General features: G+C 42.5%; 1 protein-coding gene across 5 annotated transcripts in view; it reads left to right on the top strand.

The window, feature by feature from the left end:
- Nucleotides 1-10,533, top strand: part of MMD (monocyte to macrophage differentiation associated) — a 50,070-nt gene extending 39,537 nt beyond the window's left edge. For 3 of the 5 annotated variants that reach the window (XM_064367570.1, XM_064367569.1, XM_064367566.1), the window contains one exon: nucleotides 1,740-10,533. The gene's annotated coding sequence lies outside the window, so the exon portion shown is untranslated. The remainder of the gene's footprint in view (nucleotides 1-1,739) is intronic. The other 2 variants (XM_064367568.1, XM_064367567.1) reach the window with 2 other exon arrangements.
- The last annotated feature ends 6,950 nt before the right edge of the window (nucleotides 10,534-17,483 follow it).

Genomic DNA, 17,483 nt, shown 5'->3' with positions numbered 1-17,483 from the left:
CTTAAAGTCAGTAGTTTCAGAGCTAAACAAACCATCTTTTCTTCCAATCCTGATTCTCCTCTCATATCTTCTATATAAGCCAACAGTGTAACTATACACACAATCAACAAGCCCCAAACCTGGGATTAATTCTAGACTCCCTTCTTCACATCTATCCTCCACGTTCCATGGTTGCCAAGTCCTTTATATTCTCTGTCCAAATCTCTCTCTCTAGGCCTCTCACCTTCTCCACAGGAACTGCCTCAGTAAAGGTCCTTATCCATTCTCAGGTGCTTTACTGTGATGGCTCCCAGCAAGTCTCTCTGCCACCGACCCTGCTCCTTCAATTTCACATGCCTCTAATCTATTCATATTTCTACCAGTGCACTTTTTAAAATGAGAATCTCACTTTGGGAGGCCGAGGCAGGTGGATCACGAGGTCAAGAGATCGAGACCATCCTGGTCAACATGGTGAAACCCCGTCTCTACTAAAAATAAAAAAAATTAGCTGGGCATGGTGGCGCGTGCCTGTAATCCCAGCTACTCAGGAGGCTGAGGCAGGAGAATTGCCTGAACCCAGGAGGCAGAGGTTGCGGTGAGCCGAGATCGTGCCATTGCACTCCAGCCTGGGTAACAACAGCGAAACTCCGTCTCAAAAAATAAATAAATAAATAAAATAAAATAAAATGAGAATCTGATTCAATTAAGACTGGAGGAAAATCTCTGAACTAGTTCCCTGTCTCCTTCACGATAGACCCAGTACTGGATCTGGCACCAATTTAGCTGTCCAGCCTCATCTCTTGCTCCTCCACAGCTGATCAAACTGCCTGGTCAACTCCTTGACTATGCCACTGCTTTATCACACCTCCACACCTTGGCAGGTGCTGTACCCTCTCCCTAGAACACCCCACATTGAAATTTTCTCCCTATTAGCCGGACACGGTAGCACACACCTGCTACTTGGGAGATGGAGGCAAGAACCACTTGAACCACCAGGAGGCGGAGGTTGCAGTGAGCCGAGATGGCATCACTGCACTCAAGCCTTGGGGACAGAGTGAGACTGTCTCAAAAGAAAAATAAAGGAAAGAAAAGAAAAGAAAGTTTTCCCTATCCTTCAAGTCCAAGTGTCACCTTCTCCTAAAAGTCTTTTCTGATGCCCCTGGGCTTAGAGAGGGCTCCTCCTTCACACTCCCCTAGGTCATTCCATTATGATAGTCATTACTGACATCTGTTTCTCACGATAGATCTGAAGGTCAAGGAAAATTTCTATTTTTTGTTCTCCTGATCCTTAAGAAGTTCTTGACATGTAGGATGTCACTTAGAACTTGCCTATTGAACAAATGAATGAATGATTGTGAATGAAGATTTGATGATGAGTGTTATCAAAAGCAGCATTTGTTGAGAGATTATCAGTGGTGATGAGAAGGCAAGAAGACCTGGGAGATCCAGCTGTCAGATGCACTGCCAGCATGTGTACTGAAGTCTTCAAAAGTGATGACAAAGAGAAGAAAGCCTTGAGCCAGGATTAACTGCAGACAATCTTCCTCCCACCACCCTACATCTATCTGGGCCGCAGCTCCCTCCCTTCCCTCTCGCAAAGTTCAGCCTGAACAAAACAAAATTAACGAAGATAAAACTTTTAAAATTATTATTGCCATGCTGAATTAAAATGATTCACACTCCTTGAGATTATCTGCTTTTTGAGATTATGCTCTGCCCTTAGCAAGGATAATCAAGTACTGACTATTTCTCTTTCTCAGATTCTCTTTCCTGATGCATCAGAGCAACTTGTTAGCACTCTATGAGATGAAAACTGTCAAACCAAACAAATAAACCAGAAGACATCCTGGAGGACCAGAAAGAGTGCAGGATTCAGACTTGAGGTCCCTTCCCAGCCCACATAGATCATGAAGGCCCTGTCAGCTTTAATGGCAGGGCAGCAGAAGGCCCTGACTGTAGTAACTCACAGACTACGTGGTTATGAGAAATGCTCTAATGGTAATGCCTCTCAACCTAAGACATCTTTCTAGGGAAAATGTCCAAGTGCTTTTGTGGCTATCACCAACCTTGTTTTCCCTTTTCTTGAGGCCATTTAGTGGCACATGCTCTAAATCTGATGTTAGAGCTGGAGAAACTGAGCCTTCCAGGAGGTAAATAACAACCAGGGATCACATAGTGAATAGGAGATCAAGCCAGGACCTGCACCCAAGCAGAAATAACTCATGAAAGGCTATTTTACCAAGTCTTCTATGAAGCATCATCTGTTCTTTATTTAAGTCTGGGGGAAAATTAAATTTGGGAAAAAAGAATAGAAGCATAATTAAAGGATCTGGCAAGAGAATATAAAACCCGGAGGGAACAAATCATTCCTTTGTGCCTTTTTTTTAGCTGCTTGAGCACGCATATGATTTTCCTTGTTCCTTATTCCCAAATGTTCCTCCTTCTTTTTTAAAGTAAAGTCTTAAAAGCTGAAGCCTAAACCCTTGAGCACCTGACTTCCTTGTTTCTTGACCTTCCCTGGATTTACTCTTCCAGGGGCTGACCAAGCAACTCAACTCTATTGTTTAAAATTTATTTTAAATGTTGTTATGGAAAATTTTCATATGTTTACAAAAGTACATGGCAACTCAACCCTAAACAGAAAAATAAATACAAAACAAAAAACCTAGTCCTAAGGAGTTTTCAATGTATTTTCATCTCAGGACATCACGAGCCTATTTTCCAGTGGTGTAAAATGAACTCAGGACTTGAAGGAGAATGAATATCTGGATCCAGCTTTCCCTCGTCTGAACTGTGTGGTGTTTGGGAAATTGCTCTGAGGCTTGTTTTTTTCACTTTCAGAATCAGAATAATCAAACCAGCCTCACAGAATGACTGTGACAATGAAATGAGATAATGTCTGGGAACATGTCCTGTAAGTTACAAAATGCTCTTAAAAACATGAAGAACTATTTTCATATTTCACAGGGCCCCTGGAGCATCACCATGAAAAAGTGTGGACAACATGCTGAGGAATGTGGGCAGAAGGTGTGTATGTCAGGAGCCTGTGTGCCCACCCTGCTGAGACTGCATCCTGAACCCTTCACCTCACACCATCTTGTTTTTCACCCACTTGACTACCAACCTCACCATCACTACCCACTTTCCTCCTTTTTTTCAAGGGTGATTATATTTTATCAATTTTGTCTCCCCAACTTTACCCCAGGCCTTCCTCTGGTTACCTGTCCTATTTTTCCACCCAGAATATGCCATCTTAGGCTGTCTTCATTTAGAAAGATCCTCTTTAAGGGGCACCTATCTCCTCCTCCTCCCCTTCTTCTTCTCCTTCTCCTTCTACTCCTTCTTTCTTCTTTCTTCTTTCTTCTTCTTCTCCTTCTTCTCCCTCCTTTTCGACAGAGTTTTGCTCTTGCTGACCAGGCTGAAGTGCAGTGGTAGGATCTTGGCTCACTGCAACCTCCGCCTTCCGGTTTCAAGCAATTCTCCAGCCTCAGCCTCCCGAGTAGCCGGGATTACAGGTGCCCGCCACCACGCCCACCTAATTGTTTTTGTATTTTCAGTAAAGAAGGAGTTTCATCATGTTGGCCAAGCTGGTCTCAAACTCCTGACCTCGTGATCTGCCCGCCTTGGCCTCCCAAAGTGCTGCGATTACAGGCATGAGCCACCACACCTGGCTCTTCTTTGTTTTTTTAAGCAGGGTCTCATACTGTTGCCCAGGCTGAAGTACAGTGAGGTGATCACAGCTCACTGCAGCCACAATTTCCAGGACTCAAGAAATCCTCCTGCCTTAGCCTCCTGAGTAGCTGAGACTACAGACATGCACCACCACACCTGGCTAATTTTTTTCTATTTTTTGTAGAGGCAGAGTCTCACTATGTTGCCCAGGCTGCTCTCGAACTCCTGGGCTCAAGTGATCCTCCCATTTCAGCCTCCCAAAGTGCTGGGATTACAGGCGTGAACCACCTATGGTCTTTCATTCCAGCAAAATCCTGATTGGTAGCACCCTAATCAGTGTCAGGACCCAGGCAGGAAGCACTGTGGGCATAGGAAGGGGGGCGGAGAAGGAAGACTCCTCGTAGCTGGCTCAGCCTCTCTCATGGGCTAAAGAGGGACTCATTCTCCTTAGAAGGTGGTTTAAGGAACAGTGGTGAACAAAATAAAATCCATGCCCTCGTGAAATTTATATTCCAGAGGGGGAGCTGAGTATAAATGAGTAGATGTGCAAATAAATAATATGTTAAGTTTTTTAAAAAACATATAATATTTCAAATCATGAAAAGAAATGATGCAGAGTTAGAGACTAGCAAGAGACTGGAGGTGGGGTGGCTAATTCAGACAGTGTGGTTAAGGTCAAGGGCTGTGGCTTTAGTTTATAAGTGCTATCCCCCTATTGTGAATAAGGAAGCTAAGAGCCCTACTTGCTGCTGGCAGCCATCCTAATAACCATGGGGGAGGCAGTTTTAGGATGAAGCCATTGCTGCAGATAACAGAACAGAGAAAGATAAAACTGAGTGCTCAATGCTGTGGTTAAACCGCCATACATTATTGAGTCCTGAAGCCCACACGGGTCTGGGCCTTTCAGTTAGGCGAGCCAGTGACTTGTTCAGGCCATTTTGATTTGGGTTTTCAATTCTAATAACCAAAATACATCATAACTGATGCGTGCTTCTCATGGGTTATCATTCCCCATCCAGGCAGCTTATCCATCTAGCCATACACAGCTCTTCTCATGCGACTTCTGAGAAGCCTGTGTTCCTCCATCTTCCTATGTTTCATGCCATTGCCTGGCTGAGGCACTTCTTAATGTGCCTAACATATTAACGATACTTGACAAATATCTGTTGAACTGAATTGAGAGAATAATCCAGAGAGCTGCTTAAGGAGAAAAGATGCACGAAGTCCTACTCTCCCCAAAGACAAGGACATTCCAAAATAAACTTTTGCAGCCCTTTCTAGGTCACAGAAAGCTTTCATATACGTTATACCATTTAATCTTGTATCACCCCAGGGACCATCATTATCTTCATTTTATGGATGAAGAAATAGAGAATGAGAAAGGTTAACTCGGGGCATAGCAATTAGGTGATGCTCAAAGGTTTTCTGACTCCCAACCTCCCACTCTTACCTGGGCTCTGAAAATAAACCGGATGATGCAGTAGATGATCCAAATTCCAGGTAATCCAGAAGAATGACCAAAATGATGTGCATAGGCTTATTGATCCAGAAGAACAAAGCTTTTAGAGATGACAGCATGGAAAACATGTTTATCTACAATCAGCCAGTCACTGGAAGGGCTGAAGATTTGTGTCAGGAACACAGGAGTCCTTTTTCTGTGCTGCTACAACCAAAGCTGCCTGTCAACCCCAAAGAATGAAGAGAAAGTAGAATAAAGGCTTGTGTAGCACTTTCCTCCCACCAGCCCTCTCTCCACTTTATTATGCCAGCAGTACATTGCTTGTACCTTTCCCAATTGCACAAGTCAGCTTTTTAAATTTTATTTTATTATTTGTATCTTTGTAGGGATGGGGGTCTCACTATGTTGCCCAGGCTGGAGTCCAGTGGCTCTTTACAGATGCAATCAGAACACACTGCAGCCTCAAACTCCCGGACCAAAGTGATCTTCCTGCCTCAGCCTCTCGAGTAGCTGAGACTACATGTGCACACTACCATGCCTGGCTCTTTATTTTTGTTTGTTTGTTTACTTATTTTTCCAGACAGGGTCTCACTCTGTCACTCAGACTGGAGCACAGTGGCATGATCACAGCTCACTGCAGCCTTGACCTCCTGGCTCAAGTGATCCTCCCACCCCAGTGTCCTGAATAGCTGGGATCATAGGTGTGTACCACTACTCAGCTAATTTTAAAATTTTTTTTGTAGAGACAGGGTCTCCCTGTGTTGTCCAAACTGGTCTCAAACTCCAGGGTTCAAGCCATCCTTCTGCCTCAGCCTCCTGAGTGCTGAGATTACAGGTGTGAACCACTGTGTCCAGCCTTTCATAAACTATTTTTATTTTCACTTTACAGCAAAGTTGCAACATTAGTGCAGAGTTTCCCATATACCCTGATGCCCAGTTTCTCCTGTAATTAACATCTTACATTAGGATAGTATATGAGTCACAATGAATGAACCAAAATCGATCAATTACTATTCACTAAAGTTCATGCTTTGTTCAGATTTCCTTCTTTTTTTTTTTTTAACTGAGTCTTGCTGTATTACCCAGGCTGGAGTGCTGTGGCACTATCTCTCTGCTCACTGCAACCTCTACCTCTTGAGTTTAAGCAATTCTCTTGCCTCAGCCTCCTGAGTAGCAGGGATTACAGGCACCCACCACCATGTCCAGCTAATTTTTTTAGTAGAGACAGGGTTTCACTATGTCAGCCAGGTTGGTCTCTAACTCCTGACCTCAAGGGATCTGCCTACCTTGGCTTCCCAAAGTGCTGGGATTACAGGCATGAGCCACCACACCCAACCTAGATTTCCTTCTTTTTTAACCTAATGTTCTTTGTCTGTTCCAAGATCTCATCCAGGACACCACATTGTATTTGTTCATCCTGTCTCCTTAGGCTCCTCTTGGCTATGATAGTTTCTCAGACTCTTTTTTTTCTTTTAATGACCTTGACAGTTTCGAGGAGGACTTGTTATGCATTTTGTAGAATGTCCCTGATGTAGTTTGGCTGTTTTCCCACCCAAATCTCATCTTGAATTGTAGCTCCCATAATTCCCAGATGTGGGAGGGACCCAGTGAGAGACAATTGAATCATGGGGGCAGTTTTCCCCTTTACTGTTCTCGTCGTAGTGAATAAGTCTCATGAGATCTGATGGCGTTATAAGGGGAAACTGCCTTCACTTGGTTCTCATTCTCTCTCTTGCTTGTTGCCATGTAAGACTTGCCTTTTGCCTTCTGCCATCATTGTGAGGACTCCCAGGAACGTGAAACTGTGAGTCCATTAAACCTTTTTGTCTTTATAAATTACCCAGTCTCAGATACGTCTTAGCAGCAGCATGAAAATGGACTAATATAGTCCCTTAATTGGGATTCACCTATTTTTTTTTAATATTATTAGAGTGGTATCATGAGTTTTTGAGAACAAGAGCACAAAGACACAGTGCCATTCTCATCACATCTTACTAAGGGACACGACTTATCACAGTTGATGTTGACCTTGATCACCTGGCTGAGGTGGAGTTTGTCAGGTTGCTCTTTCCCAGCTGCTTTCATGGGCCGGCATTGAGTGTCTGTGGCTTTTCCAGGCCCACGGTGCAAGCTGTCAGTGGATCTACCATTCCAGGGTCTGGAGGACAGTGGCCCTCTTCTCACAGCTCCACAAGGTGGTGCCCCAGTAGGGACTCTGTGTGGGGGCTTTGACCCCACATTTTCCTTCTGCACTGTCCTAGCAGAGGTTCTCCATGAGAGCCCACCCCTGGAGCAAACTTCTGCCTGGACATCCAGGCATCTCCATACGTCCTCTTAAATCTAGGTGGAGGATCCCAAACCCCAGTTCTTGATTTCTGTGCACTCACAGGCTCAACACAATGTGGAAGTTGCAATGCTTGAGGCTTACACCTTCTGAAGCCACAGCCTGTGCTCTATGTTGGCCTTTTTCAGCCATGGCTGGAGCAGCTGGGATGCAGGCCACCAAGTCCCTAGGCTGCACACAGCACTGGGACCCTAGGCCCAGCCCATGAAACTTCTTTTTCCTCCTGGGACTCTAGGCCTGTGATGAGAGGGGCTGCTGTGAAGACCTCTGACATGCCCTGGAGACATTTTCCTCATTGTCTTGTAGACTAACATTTGCCTCCTCATTAGTTAGGCAATTTTCTGCAGCTGGCTTGAATTTCTCCTCAAAAAATTAGTGCCCAGCTAAATTTTGTATTTTTAGTAGTGACGGGTTTTCACTGTCTTGGCCAGGATGGTCTCAATCTCTTGACCTCGTGATCTGCCTGCCTCAGCCTCCAAAGTGCTAGGATAACAGGTGTGGGCCACTGTGCCTGGCTGATTCAGGTCTTTCTCCCTCCCAAAATGCTCCTCCTTAGGACTGCATTTGAATTCTAAACATCAGGCACTGAATAGGCATTAGAAGTGGGGGAGGTATTTGATACCTCGGTGTCACCTGTCACCATTGTGCTGGACTCTACCCGATGCTCAGGTATGGTTACCTGGGTGTGGCTTACTTGTCCCTCTACTTTGCCATGGTGCTGATGCCATCAGTGTCTGCCTGCTGGCTGTCTTTGTCTTTCATGGAGATACAGGGAAAGTTGGAATTCTTTCACACTGCTCTGGAGCCTCAGGAAAGTGAGCGTGGCTGCTTCAGACCCTCTCTGTTGTCAGCTTCTCACGTAACAGTCTTTGCCTTCTGCTCTCAGGCCACAGGGATATAAAGAACACCTGCATGATGCCTGGATTCCAGTCAAGAATTAGGGCACAGTTCCTGAACTCTTCAATACCCACACTTATCAGGGGACACTATCATCCCATTCTCTTTGAACCGACTCTGGGGAGGAGGGCCCCTTCTCAGGTGCATTCCTGCTTTCATTCTAGCTCTCTCATGTTCTTCCTCTTGGGAGATGGACATGGGTGGAGGGGAGCCTAGCTCAGCAAATTTTCTGTTAAATCAATACAGCTTAGACCTGGACTAGGATGTTTATCTTAAGATGCAATAATTTGACAAAGCTCTTTCTGCTTTCTAGTCTCACCTTGGACTCCAGAGAAAGATCTCAAGAGGATGAAAAAGGCAGATGCAGTAATTGGGTGACACATCATAATCAATGAGCATAAAAGCAGCATCTTTTCCCTTTAGGAACATAATACAATGTGGAAAACAGGACAGAGGGGCAGTGGATGTCTTCATCAGGACCTTATTCATGTACGGAGTTCAGTGCACCTCTTTAGGCAGTGCAGACTTGCAAAAAGAGTTGATCCTTCTCTTCTAGTCCATGTTGGTTACCTTCTGAGACTAAATAATAATAGGAGCTTAGGTTTTCCTAACTTTTCAAAGTTTACCAAGCACTTTGATTACTACATCCCTGTGAGCAGGGAGGTCTAATGATCCTCATTTCACAGATGAGGAGATCAGGGTTCAGTGAAATTAAGGGACTTGGCCCAAGCAAACCAGAGAATGACAACAGTTGCTAGAACTTAACATCTGTTTCTGTGTTCTTCGTAAAAGGTGTACTCAAAGGTGTGGCTCATCTCCTTTGGAGAAGGAAGAAAATGGCAAGGCAGAAAGCCCATCTCACTGCTAGGGCTTCAGGGAAATTGCAATGCTATGACAATCAAGGCAAGAGCATTAATTCTTCAGTGTTGCTAAACTGCTGCCCTTCAAGTCCATGGAGGGGAGTGTTTATGTTGTAGCAAAAAGGGTTTAAGTTTAGATATTATTTATTCATTTGACAAACATTAACTAAATGTATACTAGTGTTGGGTGCTATTCTGGGTGCTAGGGGTACAAAGGATGAGTACCACAAGACTTGAGCAGCTTATCTTTAGTAAGGGGAGATATGTGAACAAGTAAGTGAAATAAGATCTTATGAGAATCTCAGAGGTGATACAGAGCTCAATTTGGCTCAAAGGAGCAATTGAACAGTCCTGGGTATCTGCGCCATGACAGAGTTGGCAGGTGTTATAGAGGAGGTGCCTCTTCAGCCAAGGCTAAAAAATGAGTGAGTTTTTTAGGAGTGCAAAAGGCTAAAAAATATACAAATGAATAAAAATGAGTGAGTTTTCACCAAATGAATAGGGAGATGAGGGAAAGTGCAACTGAGGTACAGACGATGTTACGGGAAACAGTCCTAAGGCATGAAGTGACATGAACTACGTTGAGAAATGAACTTCCATGAAACTGAATCCTTATATGCAGCAAGGAATGAAATGGAGATAAGAGTGAAGAACTTGAAAAGAAGCTGGGTCCTCGAGAGCCTTGTAAGCCATGCTGAGGAGTTAGAATTTTCCCTCTAAGCCCATGCTGACCAAAACAGCAGCCACAAGCCACATGGGTTGGTAGAGCATTTGAAATGTGGTCAGTGTGAGTGAGGAATTTAATTTTTAACTTTAATCAATTTAAATGTAAAAACTGATGCTCAATTCAGTTCTTGGAAAGCTTTTCATTTTATTTTGTTTTTGAGACAGGGTCTCACCCTGTCACCAAGGCTGGAGTGCAGTGATGTGCCACCACACTTGCGATAGGGTCCTGCTGTGTTGCCCCATGTATCCAAGGGCAACTACTTAGGTCTCAAACTCCTGGGCTAAAGTGATCCACCCACCTAGGCCTCGAAAAGTGCTGGGAGTATAGGCGTGAGCCACTGTGGCTGGCCAGAAAACTTTTAAGTATGTTTGGAACAACTTGGATAAGTATATCTACTCTGTCAGTTATGAAATATAAATACAAATCAAGTCATTTCCATGAAAATATAACATCTGAATTGAGGTGTGCTGTAAGTGAAGAAATATACACCAGATTTCGAACATCTGGCATGAAATATCAATGATTTCTGTATTGGTTACAGATTGAAATAATATTTTTGATACATTGGGTTCAATAATATACATTTTTATGTGAATATGACATTTCTTTTTAAGTTTTTTAGTAGCCGCATAATACTACATATGTGATCCATATTATATTTCTATCGAATATTACATATGTGGTTTACATTATATTTCTCCGTTATTTGGGAGAACAGTGAAGGATTTTATGTAGGACAGAGATATGATTCAATTTTCATTTCAGAGAGAATGTTCTGGTAGGAAAGAGGATAGATTGGTGAGATCTAAGGCTAGAGAAAGGAACACAAGTTGGGAAATGATTGCAATAATTTAGGCATTAGATGATGAAGGCCTGCCTTAAAACAGGAGCTTTAGGAATGGGATAATTAGATCAAGAAAAGGACAATTAGAGCATGCATCAGATTCCCTGGAGGGCTTAAGATGCAGCTTCCCTGACCTCACCCCTAGAGAGTCTGATTTAGGAGAAATAGGGTGAGGTCCTAAACATTTTCATTACTAACTAGTTTCCAGATACTGCTGCTGCTGGTGGTGGTGGTTTGGAAACCTCACCCTGAAAGCCTTTCCTTACAATACTTTGGTGACTAGTCGAATATATCAAGAAAGGGAGAAGTCTATGAAGACTTCCAGGTTCCTGCTGTGGCTATATGGGGAGACAGGGACTAAAAAGAGGAGATGCTTATTTGGGAAAGAGTAGGATAAGTTTAGTTTGGGATACTGAGTTTGAGGCCACTTTGGAACTTCTAGGAGGAAGTTGTATATCTATGGATCTGGAATTCAGGAAAGAGATCACACTATAATTAAAGATTTGAAAGTCATCAGAATTTAGTTGGCCCTAAGCATGAGCGAGATTGCCCAGAGAATCAGTGCAGTATGAGAAGAAAAGAAACCCAAGGACAGATTACTGTAGTGAAGCTCTGTTTTGATGAAAATCATTAGTGTTCAATAAAAATAAGATAGGCATGAATTTCCACTTGTTGTTTTTAACCGTCTGCCTCTTGTGTTTGATCACAGTGACTGAGGTTTAGGTAACACTTTCACGGGGCTTCAAAAGCCTTCTTAAGATTTGAATCAATGGTTAGCTGTTTCATCAATGATACTGAAGAAGTTAAACAAAGCCTTTATTTATAAATTTGATTATTAATAAAATAGGCTTGACCAAATAGCAGAAACCCCAGTGCTTCAATTTCTTCATCTATAAAATTACAACATTGAAACCTCTCTCACAGAGTTGCTGGGAAAATGGTGGCAATGTATGTGAAGCATGACAGCTGATCTACCCAGAATAGCATCTCAATAAAGGCAATTATCATTATTGTGTTGAGAGCTGCTTCCAGGTGAGTCTACTTTCCTCATTAAACCCCAATGGGATAGAGGCCAAGGAAAGACTCCATTCACATGGAATTCCACCCCATGCAAAAGGTAATGTAAAGCACTGAAAATAGCAATAATTTCAGTACTATTGTAATAGTAATTTTATAATCCAGAGGGAGAGAAACCCAACTACTTAGGGCAATGTGTGTTGTCCATTGTTTCATTGTTTTTCTAACAATTTAAGTAGAAGGAAAATAGCCTTCCTATATGCTAGACAGGATGGATATATTATCTCATTAGATTTATCAATTTAATATCTTTAAAATAAGGTCACAGTGAATGGCTCCAAGCGTTTCCTGGGATGGGCTGGGTCTCTTTGATCCCCAGAAATGCCACTGCTAAGGCAGTCAAAAGCTAGATCATTGCAAGTGGCTCGTTGTTTTGTATTTAAAGCGGCAGATGGCTGGCTACAGTTCCGATTCAATTGATGAGCACAGACAGACCTGGCGTTGACAAGCACAACCTTTCTTTTGTTCATTTAAGCCATTTTCTCTATCACCTTCTTCTGTTCTCATTTTCTTTGGGAGCCTCAGTACTTTCTTTGATTTACCTGCTATTTTTTCCCCAAACAAAACCCTCTCCACTGGAGACAGGCAATCTTTCTCACATTACCTTTAATCTGAATATTGCTTTCAGCATCTTAACCAGAGAGGCTTATCAAGTATAGCTGCTTTGATTTAGGTGTGGTCTGGAAAGAAGAAAAAATTGAATTTGTGGGGCATGGCTGACATCTCTCCTAGTCATCCCGTACTTTTCTTTCCAGAGAATTTACCCTTCCCCAGGTCCTGGTGTGCTAATGAAATAGACATTTTGTTTGTTTCTGCTAGGCACAGAAGGAGGCCCAAATGTATTTCTTAATGGTTTGTTTTCCAGGTGGGCTGAACAGAATCAAAACCACAAACCACCAATGAGGGCCCAAAACATACAAAAAAAAAAAACAAAGGAAACCATTAAAAATGCCAAAAATAAAATCAGAGGTTCATGAGAGTCTCTGTAGTTATTTTATTAAGGAGTGGGAGGAGATTATTTTATATACATATAAATGTATGTCATTAACAAATGTCATTATGTTATTTATCAAATGACCAGATATGCTGCACTGTTTAAAACAAAAGCATATCTAACTAACCCTGCTCCAATCCTCCTTCCTAACCTCTACCACTCAGCCACAGAGACAAGGGATCAGCAAACTCACCTTTATCTGTAAACACTTCTCTAAATATTACCAGGCCTTAGTTGACATCCAAGGTAATTGTGTGCCCTCTGTTATGATCTGAATGTTTGTGTTCCCCCCAAATTCATATGTTGAAATCCTAATCCTCAAGGAAAGATAGTTTTTGTTTGTGTTTTGAGAAGGAGTCTCGCTCTGTCACCCAGGCTGGAGTGCAGTGGCACAATCTCGGCTCACTGCAACTTCCTCCTCCCAGTTCAAGTGATTCTCCTGCCTCAGCCTCCTGAGTAGCTGGGACTACAGGTGTCTGCCACCAAGTCCAGCTAATTTTTATATTTTTACTAGAGACCAACCAGGTTTCACCATATTGGCCAGGCTGGTCTCAAACTCATGACCTCATGATCTGCCCTCCTAGGCCTACCAAAGTGCTGGGATTACAAGTGACAGCCATCGCGTCTTGCCGGAAAGATAGTATTAAGAGCTGGAGCCTTTGGAAGGCGATTAGATGATGAGAGCAGAGTCTTCATGCATAGGATGAGGATGCTTACAACAGAGGCCTGAGGAGTTTTTCTGTCCCTTCCACCACCTGAGGACACAGCAAGACGGTGCCATCCATGAAGAATGGGCCCTCTACACCCACTAAATCTGTTGGCACCTTGATCTTGGATTTCCCAGCCTCTAGAATTATGAGAAATAAACATCTGTGGCCAGGCGCAGTGGCTCACGCCTATAATCCCAGCAGGTGGATCACTAGGTCAAGAGATTGAGACCATCCTGGTCAGCATGATGAATTCTCGTCTCTACTAAAAATACAAAAATTGGCTGGGCATGGTGGTGTGCACTTGTAGTCTTAGCTACTTGGGAGGCTGAGGCAGGAGAATTGCTTGAATCCAGGAGGTGGAGGTTGCGGAGAGCCGAGATCATGCCATTGCACTTCAGCCTGGGTAACAAGAGCGAAACTCCATCTCAAAAAAAAAAAAAAAAAAAAAAAAAAGAAATAAACAAACATCTGTTGTTTATAAGCCATTCAGTTCATGTGTTTTGTTATAGCAGCCTAAATGGGCTAAGACATCCTCTTACTCTCCTACAGCTTAGGATCAAATGGTAGGACAGGGGTTCTCCTTGTTTACCATTGTTACATCCAGACAATTACGTCTGCATCCTCTTATTAAAACAAAACTAAAACAAAAACACATAACGACAATAAACCTAGCTCCTTTGAAGCTCATGCTGTTATACCTTATCTTCCTCTCCCCTTCCTCATCTCGTTTCTTTCCCTCATTCACTGAAGTATTAAGGACCTGGCTCAGGGTCTTTGTCTCTTGCAACCCATGCCATTAATCTTCATAATTTTTGCAAGCAGTCATGCAGCTTATTCCAAACTTTCTTCATCTATTCATCGGCCATCTGCAACTCCACATCAACCCACAAACTCATGACCCCATCCTGAATGTTGCTGTAGCCACGTATCTTCACCCCTTCCAAACTCATGATTTTGTAGATCCATATTTTAGACCACATTTTCCTACCTTCGCAGGACTTCTTCAGCCTTATGGAGGCCTGCAATTGATTAGTCTACTTATTTTTTAATTTTTTCCTTCTGTCCTCTCAATATCACTTACATATTTATAACTTATATTTCATGATGTATCAGTCACCCTTTGCCACCACCTGTATTTATTTATTTATTTTGAGATGGAGTCTTGCTCTTTCACTTAGGCTGGAGTGCAGTGGCACAATCTCAGCTCACTGCAACCTCTGCCTCCCGGGTTCAAGTGATTCTCCTTCCTCAGCCTCCTGAGTAGCTGAAACTACAGGTATGCGCCACCACCCCCGGCTAATTTTTGTATTTTTAGTAGAGATGAGATTTCACCATGTTGGTCAGGCTGGTCTCAAACTCCTGACCTCAAGTGATCTGCCTGCCTCAGTCTCCCAAAGTGCTAGGATTTCAGGTGTGACCCACCGCACCTGGCCACCACCTTTAACTATTTTGCCTTTCACGCCTTTAATCACGTTGACCTTACGCATAGAACAGTTTCTGTACCAGTACCTCTGGGAATGGCTATAGAAAACCGCACAGTGGCAAAATGGAGCAAATTATTGTCACTTTAAATGAAAGATAACTCACTTCAAATGCATGCGGCACGGTGCCTAGGATTTCTACTTAACTCTCTAGTAATCTTGATCTCTATGATGGCTAATTTTATGTGTCAACTTGACTGGGTTAAGAGACACCCAGATAGCTGGTAAAACATTACTGCTAGTTGTATCTGTGAGGGTGTTTCTGGAAGAGATTACCATTGGATCAGTAGTCTGAGTAAAAATCTGCCCTCACTAATGTGGTCAGGAATCATTCAATCCCTTGACGGCCCAAACAGAACAAAAAGGCAGAGGAAGGCCAAATTCTCCTTGAGCTGGGACATGCATCTTCTCCCGCTCTTGGACATCAGAACTCCTGGTTCTTGGGCCATTGCACTCTGGGACTTAAACTAGCACTATCTTTCTTTCCAGGTTTTACCCCTGCCTCTCTAGAGTCTTATTCTTAGAGCCTGTGTTGATCGTCGTGTGTGTGTGTGTGTGTGTGTGTGTGTGTGTGTGTGTACGCACATATGGATGTACATAAATTCACTCTCTGGCCTTCTCCACTCTGCTCTGTGCCTCTGTGCCCTGGCAGGACTGACCCACATGCATCCATGAGCTTATTTGCCCTCTGTGTTCCTGTTGGGTCCAGCCAAGGGTATGCTCCTGCAAAAAAAATCAAAGAGTAAGAGGAAAATGAGGATGTCATATGTATGTGACAGCTTTAGCACAGCTGGATTGCTGTGGGTTGACTATGTCCTGCTATCGAAAGGCTGCCACTCCCATTGGGAGTCTTCTATGCTCAGCTCTCCTCTCAGGATTCTGGAACTGCTCCTTCCTCTGGTTTCTTTAGTCCTGGGGATAGTAAAGCTCCAACTGTTGTTAACACTGGCAGGACTGCACTATCTTTTTCTGTTTCTGTAAGCCTTGCCCACACCTTTGTAAATAGTCTCTTTATAAAATTCAGTTCAAACAACTTACTTTGAATGTGCCATCCAATTCCTGCTGGGATCCTATAGCTTCTTCTCTACCTAAACTATAAATATTTAAATTCCTCAGGCTTCGGTGTTAGACCCTTTTCTTTCTAAATTTTCCCTAGGTTTCTTCATTCACTTCAATTGCCGTACACTGATGCTCTAGTAAACTATATCCCTGGCTGAGAACTCTCCTTTGATTTTGAGATTTGTATAGCCAGCTGCCTATTTGGAAGTCCTATGGACAGTAACCATACTAAAAGAGCATGTTTGTTCCCTAGTGTAAGTATTACTGTCTGCCTACCATCTGCCTATTACTATTGCCGTTTCTGAGAGTCCAGTGTTACAGCAGGATTGTAGCTATTCCACTCCAGGTCCTTCCCCTTACCCCCAATCTTTTGTATTGTCTCTTCTTCTAAATTGGCCTCTACCAAAAGGCAGTAAGGATAGTTTATTCAAAGTACAAGCCATTCTCAATTAAAAGAAGACTTCGTTCTGAAAGCTTATCAGGAGATTAGAAGTCTTAATGCTTTTCCCCATTGAACTTATGCTATAGCTTATGCCTAGATTTCTAGTTTACCTTACAAAGATTTCTGAAGGCATATTTTACTTGTAAGCTTCTCAAGGGCAATGATAGTATCTAATTTATCTTTAAAAAGTAGGTTTATTGAGATAAGATTCAAACATCATGCACTTTGTCCACTAAAAGTGAATAACTCAAGTTTTTATTATATTCACAGTATACCATCACCACAATCTAGTTTTAGAATATTTCCATTCCCTCCTGCAAAAAAAAAAAAAAAAAATCCCATACCCATTAGCAGTCATTTTCTCATCCTACCCCACCCTATTCCTAGGCAACCACAAATCTACTCTCTGTCTCTATAGGTTTGCCTATTTGGACATTTTGTATAAATAGATTCATACAATGTATGGTCTTTTGTGACAGGTGTCTCTCACTTAGCATAATGTTTTTAAGGTTTAACATGTAGTATATATTAATACTTCATTCCTTTTTATTGCCAAATACTATTCTGTTGTATCAATATATGACATTTTGATTATTTATTCATTCATTGATGGATGTCTAGCTTGTTTCCACTTTTTGGCTATTAGGAATAATGCTGCTATGGACATTATGTATTCTGTATAGAAATAAGTTTTCATTTCTCTTGGGTATATAGCTAGGAGTGAAATTTCCAGGTCATGTAATAATACTATGCTTAACTTTCTGAATAACTGCTAAAAAATTTTCTAAAACAGTTGTACCATTTTACATCCTTGATTTTTATTTTAGCACTTTGACGCTATCTTATTCCTGCTTTCTGGCCTCCACTGTTTCTGATGAGAAGTCCATTTAAATCTTATTGGGGTTCTTTCGCATGTGATGAGGTGTTCTTCTTACTGT

This window comes from Aotus nancymaae, unplaced genomic scaffold, assembly GCF_030222135.1.
Source record: "Aotus nancymaae isolate 86718 unplaced genomic scaffold, 86718_ANA_hifiasm-v0.15.2.pri h1tg000072l, whole genome shotgun sequence".
Taxonomy (NCBI): Eukaryota; Metazoa; Chordata; class Mammalia; order Primates; family Aotidae; genus Aotus; species Aotus nancymaae.
The sequence above is the reverse complement of the archived record's forward strand: the minus strand, read 5'-3'. Positions and strand labels throughout refer to the sequence as shown.